The sequence below is a fragment of the Drosophila sechellia genome, unplaced genomic scaffold (assembly GCF_004382195.2).
Source record: "Drosophila sechellia strain sech25 unplaced genomic scaffold, ASM438219v1 U_284, whole genome shotgun sequence".
Classification (NCBI taxonomy): domain Eukaryota; kingdom Metazoa; phylum Arthropoda; class Insecta; order Diptera; family Drosophilidae; genus Drosophila; species Drosophila sechellia.
The window spans coordinates 32,501-55,201 of record NW_022611228.1 but is presented as its reverse complement, the minus strand read 5'-3'; the positions used below and the strand labels follow the sequence as shown (position 1 = coordinate 55,201).

Sequence of the window (22,701 nt, the reverse complement as noted above, 5' to 3'; positions counted from 1 at the left end):
ATCCTGATGACAGGACATTGTGCCCAGTCTTGCTGAAACGCGGGCAGCTCTAGGTATTGAATACCGCTCCTGATGAGGATGGCTGCTCCACCGCGTGCTCTGCCAGAAGGATGGTCTGCATGGATGAGGTCATATCCGCTGATATTAAAGTGGGATCTGGGGGAGAAGTGGGTTTCGGCTACGAGTAGGATATCGATCTGGTGGGTCTTCAGATGGTGCTCGACTATGGCCTTGCTGTTCTGCAGGCCGTTCGCATTCCAGACGACTAGGTGGAGCTTTAGTTGCATGACTTGCTGTTGAGAATGGTGGCCACCAGCTGTGTCATCTGGGTGAACATGCGCTCCATCATCCTTTCCATCATTCCTTCCATGCGAGCGAACATCGCTTCTATCTGACCGGAGTGTGGGGTTTCTGTTTGGGTTTGGACTGGGGTTGTGGGATTCTGCGGTGCTGCGTGCACTCCGTTGAGGGCGTCTCGGTAGCTCCTGCCAGAGGTGACGTTTGGTGATGCCACGGGCGGCGCCTTGTTAGCATTAGCGACGGGCCTTGTTTTCGGAGCAGCGAGTGCTTTGGCCCTTTTGTATGCAGGGCATCCCTTGAAAGACGCAGGATGGTCCGCCTGGCAGTGGAAGCAGCACGCTTTGTCGTCCTCCCTCTTCTCACATGCCCTCGATTCGTGAGGGCCTCCACACTTTACACATCGGTATTCCAGGAAGCAGTAACGCTGTGTATGACCGAATCCTTGGCACCTGAAGCATTGAGGCACGTCGTTGAACTTCTGCGGCGGTTCAATGGTTACTACCGACCTGCAGATCCGCTTGACTTGGTAGACGTCTTTGTTGTTGCTGGAAGGCTCCAGGTTGGCGAAGAATATTCCCAGCGGTTCTTTAGTTCTTCTGCCAATGGGATTGTGCAGATCTCTAACAGCGTGCCCTTGTCTGCGAAGGTCTTCAATGATTTCCTCACGATCGGTGGAGTGGTGGAGTCCTTTGATGACAACCTTGTATGCACGTTCATCTTTCGGCTGGAAAGTCCGATGCCTCTTGTTTTGGGCCACAAGTTGGAGACGCAGAGCTGTATAGGACTCTTTGTCCGGCATCATGACACGTACGTTGTTGCCATTCACGGTCTTGTAGGTAAAATTGTTCTTCGGGCCTACAAGAGTCGTGATCATCTTGACGAGTGCCGAGATGTTGGTCACATCGGGGATAAAAATCGGAGGTGGCTTGATGGTCTTCGGGGTGGGCTTTGGTTTCTCGGGGGTCTTGGGCTTGGAATCGTCTTTAGGTCCGGGTTCGTCATCAGAGCTCTCTTGGTCGTACTCGTCTTCTTCGGTCGAGAGTAAAGCGAAGGCGTTGTTGGCGAGCTTCTTGCGCAGAGCTGCGCTAGTGCTTGGCTTATCTTCCAGCTCCTCTCCCTGTGCTTTCTTTGCCGGTTTTCGCTTTATCTCGCCCGGCTCTGTATGCGAGGTGCTTCCCTCGCTGCTGGAGCTGCTCTTGCGTGTTCTCAGAGCCTTTTTGCGTGGTGTTGTTCCAAGCTTGTGGGTGCGCGGGGGGCCTGCCAGTCCATCTTCTCCAAAGTTGATAAGGAGTGAGGAGGGGGGGGGGGGGGAAGCTGGGCACCGTAAGCCGGTGAGCCAGGCAGCACGTGGCTGCTGCTTTGCAATTATACCGCTGCTTCGAGCACTGGGTTTTTTGCGCTGATAACACGCACACTCGGGTGTGCGATGGTGTTAGTGCGAACTACCGTTAGGTACGTTGGCTGGGCCAATCAAAACGCGCGACAAGATCACGCGACGCGAAGTGGCTGGGCACAAGTAACGGGACTTACAACTGTGAACAATTTGCTAACAATTTGCTAACAATTTGCTGTCGATCCGCAGGCACGTCTGCACTCGTCGAGTGTTCGATCGCGACTCTGATCAATTTAGTGACGCATATGATATTGTCCCTATCATATAATTAATATACAGACTTTAATGAATTGTGTCAAGTTGCCAAACACCTCGTCATCAATTTAGTGACGCATATGATATTGTCCTTATCATATAATTTTTGATATAAAGACTTTAAAGAATTGAATCAAGTTGCCAAACACCTCGTCATCAATTTAGTGACGCATATGATATTGTCCCTATCATATAATTAATATAAAGACTTTAATGGATTGTGTCAAGTTGCCAAACACCTCGTCATCAATTTAGTGACGCATATGATATTGTCCCTATCATATAATTAATATAAAGACTTTAATGAATTGTGTCAAGTTGCCAAACACCTCGTCATCAATTTAGTGACGCATATGATATTGTCCTTATCATATAATTTTTGATATAAAGACTTTAAAGAATTGTATCAAGTTGCCAAACACCTCGTCATCAATTTAGTGACGCATATGATATTGTCCCTATCATATAATTAATATAAAGACTTTAATGGATTGTGTCAAGTTGCCAAACACCTCGTCATCAATTTAGTGACGCATATGATATTGTCCTTATCATATAATTTTTGATATAAAGACTTTAAAGAATTGTATCAAGTTGCCAAACACCTCGTCATCAATTTAGTGACGCATATGATATTGTCCCTATCATATAATTAATATACAGACTTTAATGAATTGTGTCAAGTTGCCAAACACCTCGTCATCAATTTAGTGACGCATATGATATTGTCCCTATCATATAATTTTTGATATATAGACTTTAAAGAATTGTATCAAGTTGCCAAACACCTCGTCATCAATTTAGTGACGCATATGATATTGTCCCTATCATATAATTAATATAAAGACTTTAATGGATTGTGTCAAGTTGCCAAACACCTCGTCATCAATTTAGTGACGCATATGATATTGTCCTTATTATATAATTTTTGATATAAAGACTTTAAAGAATTGTATCAAGTTGCCAAACACCTCGTCATCAATTTAGTGACGCATATGATATTGTCCCTATCATATAATTAATATACAGACTCTAATGAATTGTGTCAAGTTGCCAAACACCTCGTCATCAATTTAGTGACGCATATGATATTGTCCCTATCATATAATTTTTGATATAAAGACTTTAAAGAATTGTATCAAGTTGCCAAACACCTCGTCATCAATTTAGTGACGCATATGATATTGTCCCTTTCATATAATTAATATAAAGACTTTAATGGATTGTGTCAAGTTGCCAAACACCTCGTCATCAACTACTATATTATGGTTGCGCCGACCTCTCATATTGTATTCTCTTATGTGTTCATAGGATTTTGACAATTATACGAGTAAATTAAATAATATACATATGAAAATGATTAATTATTATATGTATAAGGGAAAAAATGATGAAATATTCCCATATTATCTTAGTATTATAGAGGAAAGACCGTTGCCGACCTCTGATATTGTTCAAACTTATGTATTTATATGATTTTGGCAATTATATGAGTAAATTAAAAAATATACATATGAAAATGGTTAATTATTATATGTATATGGGAAAAAATGCTAAGATATTCCCATATTCTCTTAGTATTATAGAGAAAAGCCATTTAAGTGAGAGGGTATAGTAGTGTAAACGACCGGAATTACGACAGAGGGTTCAAAAACTACTATAGGTAGGCAGTGGTTGCCGACCTCTCATATTGTTCAAAACTTATGTATTCATATGATTTTGGCAATTGTATGAGTAAATTAAATAATATACATATGAAAATGATTAATTATTATATGTATAAGGGAAAAAATGCTGAAATATTCCCACATTCTCTTAGTATTATAGAGAAAATCCATTATAGTGAGAGGGTATAGTAGTGTAAACGACCGGAATTACGACAGAGGGTTCAAAAACTACTATAGGTAGGCAGTGGTTGCCGACCTCTCATATTGTTCAAAACTTATGTATTCATATGAATTTGGCAATTATATGAGTAAATTAAATAATATACATATGAAAATGATTAATTATTATATGTATAAGGGAAAAAATGCTGAAATATTCCCACATTCTCTTAGTATTATAGAGAAAATCCATTATAGTGAGAGGGTATAGTAGTGTAAACGACCGGAATTACGACAGAGGGTTCAAAAACTACTATAGGTAGGCAGTGGTTGCCGACCTCTCATATTGTTCAAAACTTATGTATTCATATGATTTTGGCAATTATATGATTAAATTAAATAATATACATATGAAAATGGTTAATTATTATATGTATATGGGAAAAAATGCAGAGATATTCCCATATTCTCTTAGTATTATAGAGAAAAGCCATTTAAGTGAGAGGGTATAGTAGTGTAAACGACCGGAATTACGACAGAGGGTTCAAAAACTACTATAGGTAGGCAGTGGTTGCCGACCTCTCATATTGTTCAAAACTTATGTATTCATATGATTTTGGCAATTGTATGAGTAAATTAAATAATATACATACGAAAATGATTAATTATTATATGTATATGGGAAAAAATGCAGAGATATTCCCATATTCTCTTAGTATTATAGAGAAAAGCCATTTAAGTGAGAGGGTATAGTAGTGTAAACCACCGGAATTACGACAGAGGGTTCAAAAACTACTATAGGTAGGCAGTGGTTGCCGACCTCTCATATTGTTCAAAACTTATGTATTCATATGATTTTGGCAATTGTATGATTAAATTAAATAATATACATATGAAAATGGTTAATTATTATATGTATATGGGAAAAAATGCTGAGATATTCCCATATTCTCTTAGTATTATAGAGAAAAGCCATTATAGTGAGAGGGTATAGTAGTGTAAACGACCGGAATTACGACAGAGGGTTCAAAAACTACTATAGGTAGGCAGTGGTTGCCGACCTCTCATATTGTTCAAAACTTATGTATTCATATGAATTTGGCAATTATATGAGTAAATTAAATAATAAACATATAAAAATTAATATTTATTATATGTATAAAAAAAAAAATAATCATATTATATATGAATAATGGAAAAAAAATGAAATGTTCCTATAATCTCTTAATATATAAGAGAATAGACCGTATGTTGGGTGGCAAACGGAATTGAAAATACCCGCTTTGAGGACAGCGGGTTCAAAAACTACTATAGGTAGGCAGTGGTTGCCGACCTCCCGCATTATTCGAAATATTTATTTCGGATTATGTTTATATTGGTTACATAAAATAAAGTATATTATTATCCGTACAAATTTGTTTCTCAGTTCTATAGAACACGGGACTTGGCTCCGCGGATAATAGGAATATACGCTTTTTAGATAATATCGTTGAAACAAAAGTCAAGTTTCTATTATATATAGAATAACAAATCGTTTCCATATATTATCGTTAATTTTTGGAGGCAGGCAAATATTAATTTATTACCTGCCGTATAGTTGGATTATTATATCGTTACGGTATAATACAAATATGGATTCTTATGAAAGAAATATAAAATTATATATTAAATGTGGAAATATTATCATATGCGCTTGGTTTTATGTTATATATTACCAGAGAGATATATGAAAAGAGATAAATTTTAAATTTATCTTCAAAATGCAAATGATTTAACTTAATATTTATATTGGTTAAACAAAAATTGTACATGTGTGGATACAATAATTATGTATGTTGGAAATAAAATGATATTTTATAATGAAATATGTATATATAAAAAGATAAAATTATAGAAACATATATATTACAATAATTATATGAAATTCTTGTTATATTGGTAAAACAAGTATAAATTAAAAATGAAAATATGGATTACGAATGCTATATAAAAATGGCCGTAATCGAATAGATTTTTTACTTATATTTATATATTTAAAATTTTACCCAAAGGCGAAATATTGAATTTTATTCAATATAATAAAAATCATGGAATTATATAAAGTGAAAAATCTATATATCTATTATATTGCTTATTTCGATTCAAAAAATATGAATGGAATATGAAGGAAAAACATTATTCTGGTTGATCCTGCCAGTAGTTATATGCTTGTCTCAAAGATTAAGCCATGCATGTCTAAGTACACACGAATTAAAAGTGAAACCGCAAAAGGCTCATTATATCAGTTATGGTTCCTTAGATCGTTAACAGTTACTTGGATAACTGTGGTAATTCTAGAGCTAATACATGCAATTAAAACATGAACCTTATGGGACATGTGCTTTTATTAGGCTAAAACCAAGCGATCGCAAGATCGTTATATTGGTTGAACTCTAGATAACATGCAGATCGTATGGTCTTGTACCGACGACAGATCTTTCAAATGTCTGCCCTATCAACTTTTGATGGTAGTATCTAGGACTACCATGGTTGCAACGGGTAACGGGGAATCAGGGTTCGATTCCGGAGAGGGAGCCTGAGAAACGGCTACCACATCTAAGGAAGGCAGCAGGCGCGTAAATTACCCACTCCCAGCTCGGGGAGGTAGTGACGAAAAATAACAATACAGGACTCATATCCGAGGCCCTGTAATTGGAATGAGTACACTTTAAATCCTTTAACAAGGACCAATTGGAGGGCAAGTCTGGTGCCAGCAGCCGCGGTAATTCCAGCTCCAATAGCGTATATTAAAGTTGTTGCGGTTAAAACGTTCGTAGTTGAACTTGTGCTTCATACGGGTAGTACAACTTACAATTGTGGTTAGTACTATACCTTTATGTATGTAAGCGTATTACCGGTGGAGTTCTTATATGTGATTAAATACTTGTATTTTTTCATATGTTCCTCCTATTTAAAAACCTGCACTAGTGCTCTTAAACGAGTGTTATTGTGGGCCGGTACTATTACTTTGAACAAATTAGAGTGCTTAAAGCAGGCTTCAAATGCCTGAATATTCTGTGCATGGGATAATGAAATAAGACCTCTGTTCTGCTTTCATTGGTTTTCAGATCAAGAGGTAATGATTAATAGAAGCAGTTTGGGGGCATTAGTATTACGACGCGAGAGGTGAAATTCTTGGACCGTCGTAAGACTAACTTAAGCGAAAGCATTTGCCAAAGATGTTTTCATTAATCAAGAACGAAAGTTAGAGGTTCGAAGGCGATCAGATACCGCCCTAGTTCTAACCATAAACGATGCCAGCTAGCAATTGGGTGTAGCTACTTTTATGGCTCTCTCAGTCGCTTCCCGGGAAACCAAAGCTTTTGGGCTCCGGGGGAAGTATGGTTGCAAAGCTGAAACTTAAAGGAATTGACGGAAGGGCACCACCAGGAGTGGAGCCTGCGGCTTAATTTGACTCAACACGGGAAAACTTACCAGGTCCGAACATAAGTGTGTAAGACAGATTGATAGCTCTTTCTCGAATCTATGGGTGGTGGTGCATGGCCGTTCTTAGTTCGTGGAGTGATTTGTCTGGTTAATTCCGATAACGAACGAGACTCAAATATATTAAATAGATATCTTCAGGATTATGGTGCTGAAGCTTATGTTAGCCTTCATTCATGGTGGCAGTAAAATGTTTATTGTGTTTGAATGTGTTTATGTAAGTGGAGCCGTACCTGTTGGTTTGTCCCATTATAAGGACACTAGCTTCTTAAATGGACAAATTGCGTCTAGCAATAATGAGATTGAGCAATAACAGGTCTGTGATGCCCTTAGATGTCCTGGGCTGCACGCGCGCTACAATGAAAGTATCAACGTGTATTTCCTAGACCGAGAGGTCCGGGTAAACCGCTGAACCACTTTCATGCTTGGGATTGTGAACTGAAACTGTTCACATGAACTTGGAATTCCCAGTAAGTGTGAGTCATTAACTCGCATTGATTACGTCCCTGCCCTTTGTACACACCGCCCGTCGCTACTACCGATTGAATTATTTAGTGAGGTCTCCGGACGTGATCACTGTGACGCCTTGCGTGTTACGGTTGTTTCGCAAAAGTTGACCGAACTTGATTATTTAGAGGAAGTAAAAGTCGTAACAAGGTTTCCGTAGGTGAACCTGCGGAAGGATCATTATTGTATAATATCCTTATCGTTAATAAATATTTGTTATAATACAAATAAATACAATTTACCAAAATAAAAATATTACAAAATGATTCCACGGAATCAAAAGTTAAAGTCAAAATAAAATGAAGATGGCTTTTATTTTATATGTGGGGCTTGGCAACCTCATAAAAAGACTTTAACATTATTAATGTTGCTGTGCGTATTTGTGGCAGTACTTACTACAACAACGGCGTTTCCTATAAAAACAAATTCTCGAAAATGGAAATCGAAGAAACTAAACTAAATTCGAAAGTAGAAGTCGAATTAAAATAAAAATAATTTTGAATGTGTGGTAATCAAAATAAGTGTGTGTGTATATGGACCATAATATACACGCGTTGCGAATATGTATTGTTCATCTATGTTATGAGCATACGTTGGCTAATGCAACAACCTAAAATATACAATGTTTGTACCTGTCATCCATCAGGTTAATGTTTTATATAAATTTTGCAGTATGTGTCACCCAAAATAGCAAACCATAACCAGATTATTATGATACATAATGCTTATATGAAACTAAGACATTTCGCAACATTTATTTTAGGTATAAAAATAAATTTATTGAAGGAATTGATATATGCCAGTAAAATGGTGTATTTTTAATTTCTTTCAATAAAAACAATATTGACATTATATAAAATTGAATTATAAAACTCTAAGCGGTGGATCACTCGGCTCATGGGTCGATGAAGAACGCAGCAAACTGTGCGTCATCGTGTGAACTGCAGGACACATGAACATCGACATTTTGAACGCATATCGCAGTCCATGCTGTTATGTACTTTAATTAATTTTATAGTGCTGCTTGGACTACATATGGTTGAGGGTTGTAAGACTATGCTAATTAAGTTGTTTATAAATTTTTTATAAGCATATGGTATATTATTGGATTAAATAATGATTTTATTCATAATATTAAAAAAGAAATGAAAAACATTATCTCACATTTGAATGTGAAAAACGAAGAGAAATATTTTCTTTTTCAATCAAATAATACTGAGAAATGTCTAGCATAAAAAATTGAAATATTTTTCATCTAGAATTGTCTCTTATTAATGATTCGGAAAAAGAAAAATCTTGGTTTTGTTATTATTCTTCGTTGGTTCGTTAAATGGATAAAAATGACTTTGCTTACAAGAACTATTGGAACTATTTATAACGAATTTAATTGATTGTTTTATCATTTATATATAAAGAATTTATGGCAAAATATAGTTATATATACAACCTCAACTCATATGGGACTACCCCCTGAATTTAAGCATATTAATTAGGGGAGGAAAAGAAACTAACAAGGATTTTCTTAGTAGCGGCGAGCGAAAAGAAAACAGTTCAGCACTAAGTCACTTTGTCTATATGGCAAATGTGAGATGCAGTGTATGGAGCGTCAATATTCTAGTATGAGAAATTAATGATTTAAGTCCTTCTTAAATGAGGCCATTTACCCATAGAGGGTGCCAGGCCCGTATAACGTTAATGATTGCTAGATGATGTTTCCAAAGAGTCGTGTTGCTTGATAGTGCAGCACTAAGTGGGTGGTAAACTCCATCTAAAACTAAATATAACCATGAGACCGATAGTAAACAAGTACCGTGAGGGAAAGTTGAAAAGAACTCTGAATAGAGAGTTAAACAGTACGTGAAACTGCTTAGAGGTTAAGCCCGATGAACCTGAATATCCGTTATGGAAAATTCATCATTAAAATTGTAATATTTAAATAATATTATTAAGAATAATGTGCATTTTTTCCATATAAGGACATTGTAATCTATTAGCATATCCCAAATTTATCATAAAATATAACTTATAGTTTATTCCAATTAAATTGCTTGCATTTTAACACAGAATAAATGTTATTAATTTGATAAAGTGCTGATAGATTTATATTATTACAGAGCGTTAATTTTTCGGAATTATATAATGGCATAATTATCATTGATTTTTGTGTTTATTATATGCTCTTGTATGATTAACAATGCGAAAGATTCAGGATACCTTCGGGACCCGTCTTGAAACACGGACCAAGGAGTCTAACATATGTGCAAGTTATTGGGATGTAAACCTAATAGCGTAATTAACTTGACTAATAATGGGATTAGTTTTTTAGCTATTTATAGCTAATTAACACAATCCCGGGGCGTTCTATATAGTTATGTATAATGTATATTTATATTATTTATGCCTCTAACTGGAACGTACCTTGAGCATATATGCTGTGACCCGAAAGATGGTGAACTATACTTGATCAGGTTGAAGTCAGGGGAAACCCTGATGGAAGACCGAAACAGTTCTGACGTGCAAATCGATTGTCAGAATTGAGTATAGGGGCGAAAGACCAATCGAACCATCTAGTAGCTGGTTCCTTCCGAAGTTTCCCTCAGGATAGCTGGTGCATTTTAATATTATATAAAATAATCTTATCTGGTAAAGCGAATGATTAGAGGCCTTAGGGTCGAAACGATCTTAACCTATTCTCAAACTTTAAATGGGTAAGAACCTTAACTTTCTTGATATGAAGTTCAAGGTTATGATATAATGTGCCCAGTGGGCCACTTTTGGTAAGCAGAACTGGCGCTGTGGGATGAACCAAACGTAATGTTACGGTGCCCAAATTAACAACTCATGCAGATACCATGAAAGGCGTTGGTTGCTTAAAACAGCAGGACGGTGATCATGGAAGTCGAAATCCGCTAAGGAGTGTGTAACAACTCACCTGCCGAAGCAACTAGCCCTTAAAATGGATGGCGCTTAAGTTGTATACCTATACATTACCGCTAAAGTAGATGATTTATATTACTTGTGATATAAATTTTGAAACTTTAGTGAGTAGGAAGGTACAATGGTATGCGTAGAAGTGTTTGGCGTAAGCCTGCATGGAGCTGCCATTGGTACAGATCTTGGTGGTAGTAGCAAATAATCGAATGAGACCTTGGAGGACTGAAGTGGAGAAGGGTTTCGTGTGAACAGTGGTTGATCACGAGTTAGTCGGTCCTAAGTTCAAGGCGAAAGCCGAAAATTTTCAAGTAAAACAAAAATGCCTAACTATATAAACAAAGCGAATATAATACACTTGAATAATTTTGAACGAAAGGGAATACGGTTCCAATTCCGTAACCTGTTGAGTATCCGTTTGTTATTAAATATGGGCCTCGTGCTCATCCTGGCAACAGGAACGACCATAAAGAAGCCGTCGAGAGATATCGGAAGAGTTTTCTTTTCTGTTTTATAGCCGTACTACCATGGAAGTCTTTCGCAGAGAGATATGGTAGATGGGCTAGAAGAGCATGACATATACTGTTGTGTCGATATTTTCTCCTCGGACCTTGAAAATTTATGGTGGGGACACGCAAACTTCTCAACAGGCCGTACCAATATCCGCAGCTGGTCTCCAAGGTGAAGAGTCTCTAGTCGATAGAATAATGTAGGTAAGGGAAGTCGGCAAATTAGATCCGTAACTTCGGGATAAGGATTGGCTCTGAAGATTGAGATAGTCGGGCTTGATTGGGAAACAATAACATGGTTTATGTGCTCGTTCTGGGTAAATAGAGTTTCTAGCATTTATGTTAGTTACTTGTTCCCCGGATAGTTTAGTTACGTAGCCAATTGTGGAACTTTCTTGCTAAAATTTTTAAGAATACTATTTGGGTTAAACCAATTAGTTCTTATCAATTATAACGATTATCAATTAACAATCAATTCAGAACTGGCACGGACTTGGGGAATCCGACTGTCTAATTAAAACAAAGCATTGTGATGGCCCTAGCGGGTGTTGACACAATGTGATTTCTGCCCAGTGCTCTGAATGTCAAAGTGAAGAAATTCAAGTAAGCGCGGGTCAACGGCGGGAGTAACTATGACTCTCTTAAGGTAGCCAAATGCCTCGTCATCTAATTAGTGACGCGCATGAATGGATTAACGAGATTCCTACTGTCCCTATCTACTATCTAGCGAAACCACAGCCAAGGGAACGGGCTTGGAATAATTAGCGGGGAAAGAAGACCCTTTTGAGCTTGACTCTAATCTGGCAGTGTAAGGAGACATAAGAGGTGTAGAATAAGTGGGAGATATTAGACCTCGGTTTGGTATCGTCAATGAAATACCACTACTCTTATTGTTTCCTTACTTACTTGATTAAATGGAACGTGTATCATTTCCTAGCCATTATACGGATATATTTATTATATCTTATGGTATTGGGTTTTGATGCAAGCTTCTTGATCAAAGTATCACGAGTTTGTTATATAATCGCAAACAAATTCTTTAATAAAACGATGCATTTATGTATTTTTGATTTGAAAATTTGGTATAACTCCAATTACTCAGGTATGATCCAATTCAAGGACATTGCCAGGTAGGGAGTTTGACTGGGGCGGTACATCTCTCAAATAATAACGGAGGTGTCCCAAGGCCAGCTCAGTGCGGACAGAAACCACACATAGAGCAAAAGGGCAAATGCTGACTTGATCTCGGTGTTCAGTACACACAGGGACAGCAAAAGCTCGGCCTATCGATCCTTTTGGTTTAAAGAGTTTTTAACAAGAGGTGTCAGAAAAGTTACCATAGGGATAACTGGCTTGTGGCGGCCAAGCGTTCATAGCGACGTCGCTTTTTGATCCTTCGATGTCGGCTCTTCCTATCATTGTGAAGCAAAATTCACCAAGCGTTGGATTGTTCACCCATGCAAGGGAACGTGAGCTGGGTTTAGACCGTCGTGAGACAGGTTAGTTTTACCCTACTAATGACAAAACGTTGTTGCGACAGCATTCCTGCGTAGTACGAGAGGAACCGCAGGTACGGACCAATGGCACAATACTTGTTCGAGCGAACAGTGGTATGACGCTACGTCCGTTGGATTATGCCTGAACGCCTCTAAGGTCGTATCCGTGCTGGACTGCAATGATAAATAAGGGGCAATTTGCATTGTATGGCTTCTAAACCATTTAAAGTTTATAATTTATTTTATAAACGACAATGGATGTGATGCCAATGTAATTTGTAACATAGTAAATTAGGAGGATCTTCGATCACCTGATGCCGCGCTAGTTACATATAAAAGCATTATTTAATACAATGACAAAGCCTAGAATCAATTGTAAACGACTTTTGTAACAGGCAAGGTGTTGTAAGTGGTTGAGCAGCTGCCATACTGCGATCCACTGAAGCTTATCCTTTGCTTGATGATTCGATAAATAAATGATTTTTTCCTGTAGCCAAACACCTCGTCATCAATTTAGTGACGCATATGATATTGTCCCTATCATATAATTAATATAAAGACTTTAATGGATTGTGTCAAGTTGCCAAACACCTCGTCATCAATTTAGTGACGCATATGATATTGTCCCTATCATATAATTAATATAAAGACTTTAATGAATTGTGTCAAGTTGCCAAACACCTCGTCATCAATTTAGTGACGCATATGATATTGTCCCTATCATATAATTTTTGATATAAAGACTTTAAAGAATTGTATCAAGTTGCCAAACACCTCGTCATCAATTTAGTGACGCATATGATATTGTCCCTATCATATAATTAATATACAGACTTTAATGAATTGTGTCAAGTTGCCAAACACCTCGTCATCAATTTAGTGACGCATATGATATTGTCCTTATCATATAATTTTTGATATAAAGACTTTAAAGAATTGAATCAAGTTGCCAAACACCTCGTCATCAATTTAGTTTTTTTTTTTTTTTTTTTTTCTTTAGCGTGCGTTTATTTATTTAAAATCTGTCCTAGTGGACAATAATTAAATGGTTTTGCGGGGGAACATTAGCTTAAGGGATACTATTGTACATGTATTTGTGGCGGGTTTTATATGTGTTGTCTATTGTTGTGGAAGATCGAGAGGGTGTCTCCTCATGAGACGTCTGCTTGTTTGGCTATTGTCTAACAGGTTGGTGGCGAGGTGGTTAGGGTGGTTTTCGAGCCTTTTCAGGTATCTCTCGCTGAGCCTGGAGATTTCATCAGCGACTTGTGGGATTCCAAGTTCCCTATGTATGGCGACATTCTCGTGGTAGGGATGCGCATTACAGGCAATTCTCAAGCACCTATTCTGGAACCGCTGTATACGCAGGCGATTCGTGTGGCTTGCCGTGCCCCATAGCTGTATCCCGTAGGTCCAGATGGGCTTGAGAATTGCCTTGTACACCAGGATTTTGTGGTTCTGCCTTAGCTTGGACCCTCTCCCAATAAGCCAATGCATCTGCCTCAGACGCGCATCGGCCTGTATGCGTTTGCTGACGATGTGGGGACGCCAAGTGAGCCTGCGGTCCAGGGTAAGTCCTAGGTACTTGGGTGCGGGTGCGTTGGGAATGATGACTCCGTTTAGCGTGACCGGTGGGCAGTCTCCTCTCCTTAGTGCAAATGTTGTTTGGGTAGATTTTTCCGCGTTCACTACGATGTTCCACCTGCTGAGCCAGGGATGTAGCGCGTCCATTTGCCTTTGGATTGTTTCGGAGGCTTCTCGTGGGTCGGATGAGGAGGCGAGGAAAGCCGTGTCATCTGCATAAGTCGCTATAGTTAGGTTCCTGGAGGGGATTATGGGAAGGTCTGCGGTGTAAAGGGTGTACAGTATTGGTCCGAGCACACTGCCTTGCGGAACTCCAGCTCTGATCAGTCTGGGTAGGCTTATTGCACTTCCGCATCTGACTTGGAATGCTCTTCCCTCAGTGTAGGATTTGAGGAGGGTAAAATGGGGGCTTGGGAGGTAGGATTTGAGTTTATGGAGGAGTCCAGGATGCCAAACTCTGTCGAATGCCTGCTTCACGTCGAGCATTACAGCGCAGCAGTATTTCTTTTGCTCGAATGCCTCGAGGATCCGTTCGACTAGCCGGTGGCATTGCTCTGGTGTTCCGTGGGAGCGCCTGAAGCCAAACTGGTGATCGGGGATCAAACCAGCCTCATCCAGTACTGGCAATACTCTGCGCAAAAATACTCTTTCGAGTATTTTGGAGAGGATTGCCAGCAAACTAATCGGACGATAGGAGGCGAGATTGGCTTCAGGCTTACCAGGCTTGAGGAGGACAATAACCTCTGCTCTTTTCCACTCTTCCGGGAAGTACCCTAGCCGGAAGCAGCTGTTGTAAATGCTGGCCAGCATTTGTGTGCAGCGGGATGGGAGCATTTTTAGGGCCGCCGCATCTATACGATCCAGGCCTGGAGATTTGTTGTTCTTCAGTAGAGCAATCTCCTGCGCAACTTCCTCAGGGTCGACTGGTTCCAACGGGGGACCGGGAGAGCTTGGGCTATTGAGAAACCGGGCTGTTTCAGCATGTTCTTCGGCAGTGCAGCAGTCGAACGGAGAGAAGGCGTTGTAAAGGTGTTCGGCGAAAGCTTCTGCTCTTTCAGCATCCGAAAGGCACCAGGATCCATCTGCTTTGCGCACTGCGGAAACCTTTTTGGCTGGTCGTTTAATGTGGCGGGTGACGTTCCACAGATTGTGGTCTGGGTCCCCGGGAGAGAGTTCCTCGAGGAATCTGAGGAAGGAGTCCTGGCGTAGGCTGGAGATCTTGTCCTTCAACTCCTTTGTGGCGTGATTGAGCGCTGTTTTGTCTCTTGGATTGCGCGTCAAGAACCAAACTCTCCTGAGACGCCTCTTCTCAGTCACGAGTGCCGCAATTTCCGGGGACCAGAGGTGGAGGTCCCTGCTAGGTGTTCTCGCAGTCTTTGGTGGCGGTGGGCTTGCGAATTCCGCAGCGTTTTGCATCTGCCTGGTGAGATTCCCGATAGCTTCATCAATGTTCCTGGGTGTGTTGAGGATGGGGTTCGGATTGACGGTGGAGAGCATCCAGGACGCGAACTTGGCGGCGTCGGTATATTTTCCAGTGAGCCTTCTGAGCGGGGTTTTCCTGAGGACTGGCGTGTTGATTAGCACGTTTATTGCACAGTGGTCTGACAGGAGATCAGCATTTGTTGTGCAGCTGATCTTCGCATGCCCTATGCCTTTCGACACAGCAAAGTCCAGTAGGTCTGGAGTCTTGAGGGGATTCGTTGGCCAGTGAGTGGGCTCGCCAGTGGAGTGGCAGTCCAGTCGGTGGCGTTGCAGGTACCCAAACAGAGTTTTCCCTTTGGGGTTGTTGGCGCGCGATCCCCACCAAGAATGTTTGGCGTTATAATCTCCAGCTGCTATGAAGCGGGGCCCAAAATGCTCGAAGAACTCACTGAGGTGAGATGCTGTTATGCGGTATCTGGGGGGAAAGTAGACCGCTCCAATGTCTAAATCTCCTTGCGGGCTGACAATCCTGATGACAGGACATTGTGCCCAGTCTTGCTGAAACGCGGGCAGCTCTAGGTATTGAATACCGCTCCTGATGAGGATGGCTGCTCCACCGCGTGCTCTGCCAGAAGGATGGTCTGCATGGATGAGGTCATATCCGCTGATATTAAAGTGGGATCTGGGGGAGAAGTGGGTTTCGGCTACGAGTAGGATATCGATCTGGTGGGTCTTCAGATGGTGCTCGACTATGGCCTTGCTGTTCTGCAGGCCGTTCGCATTCCAGACGACTAGGTGGAGCTTTAGTTGCATGACTTGCTGTTGAGAATGGTGGCCACCAGCTGTGTCATCTGGGTGAACATGCGCTCCATCATCCTTTCCATCATTCCTTCCATGCGAGCGAACATCGCTTCTATCTGACCGGAGTGTGGGGTTTCTGTTTGGGTTTGGACTGGGGTTGTGGGATTCTGCGGTGCTGCGTGCACTCCGTTGAGGGCGTCTCGGTAGCTCCTGCCAGAGGTGACGTTTGGTGATGCCACGGGCGGCGCCTTGTTAGCATTAGCGACGGGCCTTGTTTTCGGAGCAGCGAGTGCTTTGGCCCTTTTGTATGCAGGGCATCCCTTGAAAGACGCAGGATGGTCCGCCTGGCAGTGGAAGCAGCACGCTTTGTCGTCCTCCCTCTTCTCACATGCCCTCGATTCGTGAGGGCCTCCACACTTTACACATCGGTATTCCAGGAAGCAGTAACGCTGTGTATGACCGAATCCTTGGCACCTGAAGCATTGAGGCACGTCGTTGAACTTCTGCGGCGGTTCAATGGTTACTACCGACCTGCAGATCCGCTTGACTTGGTAGACGTCTTTGTTGTTGCTGGAAGGCTCCAGGTTGGCGAAGAATATTCCCAGCGGTTCTTTAGTTCTTCTGCCAATGGGATTGTGCAGATCTCTAACAGCGTGCCCTTGTCTGCGAAGGTCTTCAATGATTTCCTCACGATCGGTGGAGTGGTGGAGTCCTTTGATGACAACCTTGTATGCACGTTCATCTTTCGGCTGGAAAGTCCGATGCCTCTTGTTTTGGGCCACAAGTTGGAGACGCAGAGCTGTATAGGACTCTTTGTCCGGCATCATGACACGTACGTTGTTGCCATTCACGGTCTTGTAGGTAAAATTGTTCTTCGGGCCTACAAGAGTCGTGATCATCTTGACGAGTGCCGAGATGTTGGTCACATCGGGGATAAAAATCGGAGGTGGCTTGATGGTCTTCGGGGTGGGCTTTGGTTTCTCGGGGGTCTTGGGCTTGGAATCGTCTTTAGGTCCGGGTTCGTCATCAGAGCTCTCTTGGTCGTACTCGTCTTCTTCGGTCGAGAGTAAAGCGAAGGCGTTGTTGGCGAGCTTCTTGCGCAGAGCTGCGCTAGTGCTTGGCTTATCTTCCAGCTCCTCTCCCTGTGCTTTCTTTGCCGGTTTTCGCTTTATCTCGCCCGGCTCTGTATGCGAGGTGCTTCCCTCGCTGCTGGAGCTGCTCTTGCGTGTTCTCAGAGCCTTTTTGCGTGGTGTTGTTCCAAGCTTGTGGGTGCGCGGGGGGGCCTGCCAGTCCATCTTCTCCAAAGTTGATAAGGAGTGAGGAGGGGGGGGGGGGGGGAAGCTGGGCACCGTAAGCCGGTGAGCCAGGCAGCACGTGGCTGCTGCTTTGCAATTATACCGCTGCTTCGAGCACTGGGTTTTTTGCGCTGATAACACGCACACTCGGGTGTGCGATGGTGTTAGTGCGAACTACCGTTAGGTACGTTGGCTGGGCCAATCAAAACGCGCGACAAGATCACGCGACGCGAAGTGGCTGGGCACAAGTAACGGGACTTACAACTGTGAACAATTTGCTAACAATTTGCTAACAATTTGCTGTCGATCCGCAGGCACGTCTGCACTCGTCGAGTGTTCGATCGCGGATCAATTTAGTGACGCATATGATATTGTCCCTATCATATAATTAATATAAAGACTTTAATGGATTGTGTCAAGTTGCCAAACACCTCGTCATCAATTTAGTGACGCATATGATATTGTCCCTATCATATAATTAATATAAAGACTTTAATGAATTGTGTCAAGTTGCCAAACACCTCGTCATCAATTTAGTGACGCATATGATATTGTCCTTATCATATAATTTTTGATATAAAGACTTTAAAGAATTGTATCAAGTTGCCAAACACCTCGTCATCAATTTAGTGACGCATATGATATTGTCCCTATCATATAATTAATATAAAGACTTTAATGGATTGTGTCAAGTTGCCAAACACCTCGTCATCAATTTAGTGACGCATATGATATTGTCCTTATCATATAATTTTTGATATAAAGACTTTAAAGAATTGTATCAAGTTGCCAAACACCTCGTCATCAATTTAGTGACGCATATGATATTGTCCCTATCATATAATTAATATACAGACTTTAATGAATTGTGTCAAGTTGCCAAACACCTCGTCATCAATTTAGTGACGCATATGATATTGTCCCTATCATATAATTTTTGATATATAGACTTTAAAGAATTGTATCAAGTTGCCAAACACCTCGTCATCAATTTAGTGACGCATATGATATTGTCCCTATCATATAATTAATATAAAGACTTTAATGGATTGTGTCAAGTTGCCAAACACCTCGTCATCAATTTAGTGACGCATATGATATTGTCCTTATTATATAATTTTTGATATAAAGACTTTAAAGAATTGTATCAAGTTGCCAAACACCTCGTCATCAATTTAGTGACGCATATGATATTGTCCCTATCATATAATTAATATACAGACTCTAATGAATTGTGTCAAGTTGCCAAACACCTCGTCATCAATTTAGTGACGCATATGATATTGTCCCTATCATATAATTTTTGATATAAAGACTTTAAAGAATTGTATCAAGTTGCCAAACACCTCGTCATCAATTTAGTGACGCATATGATATTGTCCCTTTCATATAATTAATATAAAGACTTTAATGGATTGTGTCAAGTTGCCAAACACCTCGTCATCAACTACTATATTATGGTTGCGCCGACCTCTCATATTGTATTCTCTTATGTGTTCATAGGATTTTGACAATTATACGAGTAAATTAAATAATATACATATGAAAATGATTAATTATTATATGTATAAGGGAAAAAATGATGAAATATTCCCATATTATCTTAGTATTATAGAGGAAAGACCGTTGCCGACCTCTGATATTGTTCAAACTTATGTATTTATATGATTTTGGCAATTATATGAGTAAATTAAAAAATATACATATGAAAATGGTTAATTATTATATGTATATGGGAAAAAATGCTAAGATATTCCCATATTCTCTTAGTATTATAGAGAAAAGCCATTTAAGTGAGAGGGTATAGTAGTGTAAACGACCGGAATTACGACAGAGGGTTCAAAAACTACTATAGGTAGGCAGTGGTTGCCGACCTCTCATATTGTTCAAAACTTATGTATTCATATGATTTTGGCAATTGTATGAGTAAATTAAATAATATACATATGAAAATGATTAATTATTATATGTATAAGGGAAAAAATGCTGAAATATTCCCACATTCTCTTAGTATTATAGAGAAAATCCATTATAGTGAGAGGGTATAGTAGTGTAAACGACCGGAATTACGACAGAGGGTTCAAAAACTACTATAGGTAGGCAGTGGTTGCCGACCTCTCATATTGTTCAAAACTTATGTATTCATATGATTTTGGCAATTATATGATTAAATTAAATAATATACATATGAAAATGGTTAATTATTATATGTATATGGGAAAAAATGCAGAGATATTCCCATATTCTCTTAGTATTATAGAGAAAAGCCATTTAAGTGAGAGGGTATAGTAGTGTAAACGACCGGAATTACGACAGAGGGTTCAAAAACTACTATAGGTAGGCAGTGGTTGCCGACCTCTCATATTGTTCAAAACTTATGTATTCATATGATTTTGGCAATTGTATGAGTAAATTAAATAATATACATACGAAAATGATTAATTATTATATGTATATGGGAAAAAATGCAGAGATATTCCCATATTCTCTTAGTATTATAGAGAAAAGCCATTTAAGTGAGAGGGTATAGTAGTGTAAACCACCGGAATTACGACAGAGGGTTCAAAAACTACTATAGGTAGGCAGTGGTTGCCGACCTCTCATATTGTTCAAAACTTATGTATTCATATGATTTTGGCAATTGTATGAGTAAATTAAATAATATACATATGAAAATGATTAATTATTATATGTATAAGGGAAAAAATGCTGAAATATTCCCACATTCTCTTAGTATTATAGAGAAAATCCATTATAGTGAGAGGGTATAGTAGTGTAAACGACCGGAATTACGACAGAGGGTTCAAAAACTACTATAGGTAGGCAGTGGTTGCCGACCTCTCATATTGTTCAAAACTTATGTATTCATATGATTTTGGCAATTATATGATTAAATTAAATAATATACATATGAAAATGGTTAATTATTATATGTATATGGGAAAAAATGCTGAGATATTCCCATATTCTCTTAGTATTATAGAGAAAAGCCATTTAAGTGAGAGGGTATAGTAGTGTAAACGACCGGAATTACGACAGAGGGTTCAAAAACTACTATAGGTAGGCAGTGGTTGCCGACCTCTCATATTGTTCAAAACTTATGTATTCATATGATTTTGGCAATTGTATGAGTAAATTAAATAATATACATATGAAAATGATTAATTATTATATGTATAAGGGAAAAAATGCTGAAATATTCCCACATTCTCTTAGTATTATAGAGAAAATCCATTATAGTGAGAGGGTATAGTAGTGTAAACGACCGGAATTACGACAGAGGGTTCAAAAACTACTATAGGTAGGCAGTGGTTGCCGACCTCTCATATTGTTCAAAACTTATGTATTCATATGATTTTGGCAATTATATGATTAAATTAAATAATATACATATGAAAATGGTTAATTATTATATGTATATGGGAAAAAATGCTGAGATATTCCCATATTCTCTTAGTATTATAGAGAAAAGCCATTATAGTGAGAGGGTATAGTAGTGTAAACGACCGGAATTACGACAGAGGGTTCAAAAACTACTATAGGTAGGCAGTGGTTGCCGACCTCTCATATTGTTCAAAACTTATGTATTCATATGAATTTGGCAATTATATGAGTAAATTAAATAATAAACATATAAAAATTAATATTTATTATATGTATAAAAAAAAAAATAATCATATTATATATGAATAATGGAAAAAAAATGAAATGTTCCTATAATCTCTTAATATATAAGAGAATAGACCGTATGTTGGGTGGCAAACGGAATTGAAAATACCCGCTTTGAGGACAGCGGGTTCAAAAACTACTATAGGTAGGCAGTGGTTGCCGACCTCCCGCATTATTCGAAATATTTATTTCGGATTATGTTTATATTGGTTACATAAAATAAAGTATATTATTATCCGTACAAATTTGTTTCTCAGTTCTATAGAACACGGGACTTGGCTCCGCGGATAATAGGAATATACGCTTTTTAGATAATATCGTTGAAACAAAAGTCAAGTTTCTATTATATATAGAATAACAAATCGTTTCCATATATTATCGTTAATTTTTGGAGGCAGGCAAATATTAATTTATTACCTGCCGTATAGTTGGATTATTATATCGTTACGGTATAATACAAATATGGATTCTTATGAAAGAAATATAAAATTATATATTAAATGTGGAAATATTATCATATGCGCTTGGTTTTATGTTATATATTACCAGAGAGATATATGAAAAGAGATAAATTTTAAATTTATCTTCAAAATGCAAATGATTTAACTTAATATTTATATTGGTTAAACAAAAATTGTACATGTGTGGATACAATAATTATGTATGTTGGAAATAAAATGATATTTTATAATGAAATATGTATATATAAAAAGATAAAATTATAGAAACATATATATTACAATAATTATATGAAATTCTTGTTATATTGGTAAAACAAGTATAAATTAAAAATGAAAATATGGATTACGAATGCTATATAAAAATGGCCGTAATCGAATAGATTTTTTACTTATATTTATATATTTAAAATTTTACCCAAAGGCGAAATATTGAATTTTATTCAATATAATAAAAATCATGGAATTATATAAAGTGAAAAATCTATATATCTATTATATTGCTTATTTCGATTCAAAAAATATGAATGGAATATGAAGGAAAAACATTATTCTGGTTGATCCTGCCAGTAGTTATATGCTTGTCTCAAAGATTAAGCCATGCATGTCTAAGTACACACGAATTAAAAGTGAAACCGCAAAAGGCTCATTATATCAGTTATGGTTCCTTAGATCGTTAACAGTTACTTGGATAACTGTGGTAATTCTAGAGCTAATACATGCAATTAAAACATGAACCTTATGGGACATGTGCTTTTATTAGGCTAAAACC

At 38.8% G+C, this 22,701-nt stretch overlaps 4 non-coding genes across 4 annotated transcripts in view; all 4 read left to right on the top strand.

The window, feature by feature from the left end:
* Positions 1-5,951: 5,951 nt before the first annotated feature.
* LOC116803080 lies at positions 5,952-7,947 on the top strand. Its single transcript, XR_004363365.1, has one exon. It is a non-coding gene; the product is annotated as a small subunit ribosomal RNA (ribosomal RNA).
* Positions 7,948-8,634: 687 nt separating this feature from the next.
* Positions 8,635-8,813, top strand: LOC116803084. The gene has a single exon (XR_004363369.1). It is a non-coding gene; the product is annotated as a 5.8S ribosomal RNA (ribosomal RNA).
* A 394-nt stretch (positions 8,814-9,207) lies between these two features.
* LOC116803082 lies at positions 9,208-13,169 on the top strand. The gene has a single exon (XR_004363367.1). It is a non-coding gene; the product is annotated as a large subunit ribosomal RNA (ribosomal RNA).
* Positions 13,170-22,479: 9,310 nt separating this feature from the next.
* LOC116803086 overlaps positions 22,480-22,701 on the top strand; it is a 1,995-nt gene continuing 1,773 nt past the window's right edge. The window contains exon 1 of the ribosomal RNA XR_004363371.1: positions 22,480-22,701. This exon is cut by the window's right edge and continues 1,773 nt beyond it. This is a non-coding gene — a ribosomal RNA (small subunit ribosomal RNA).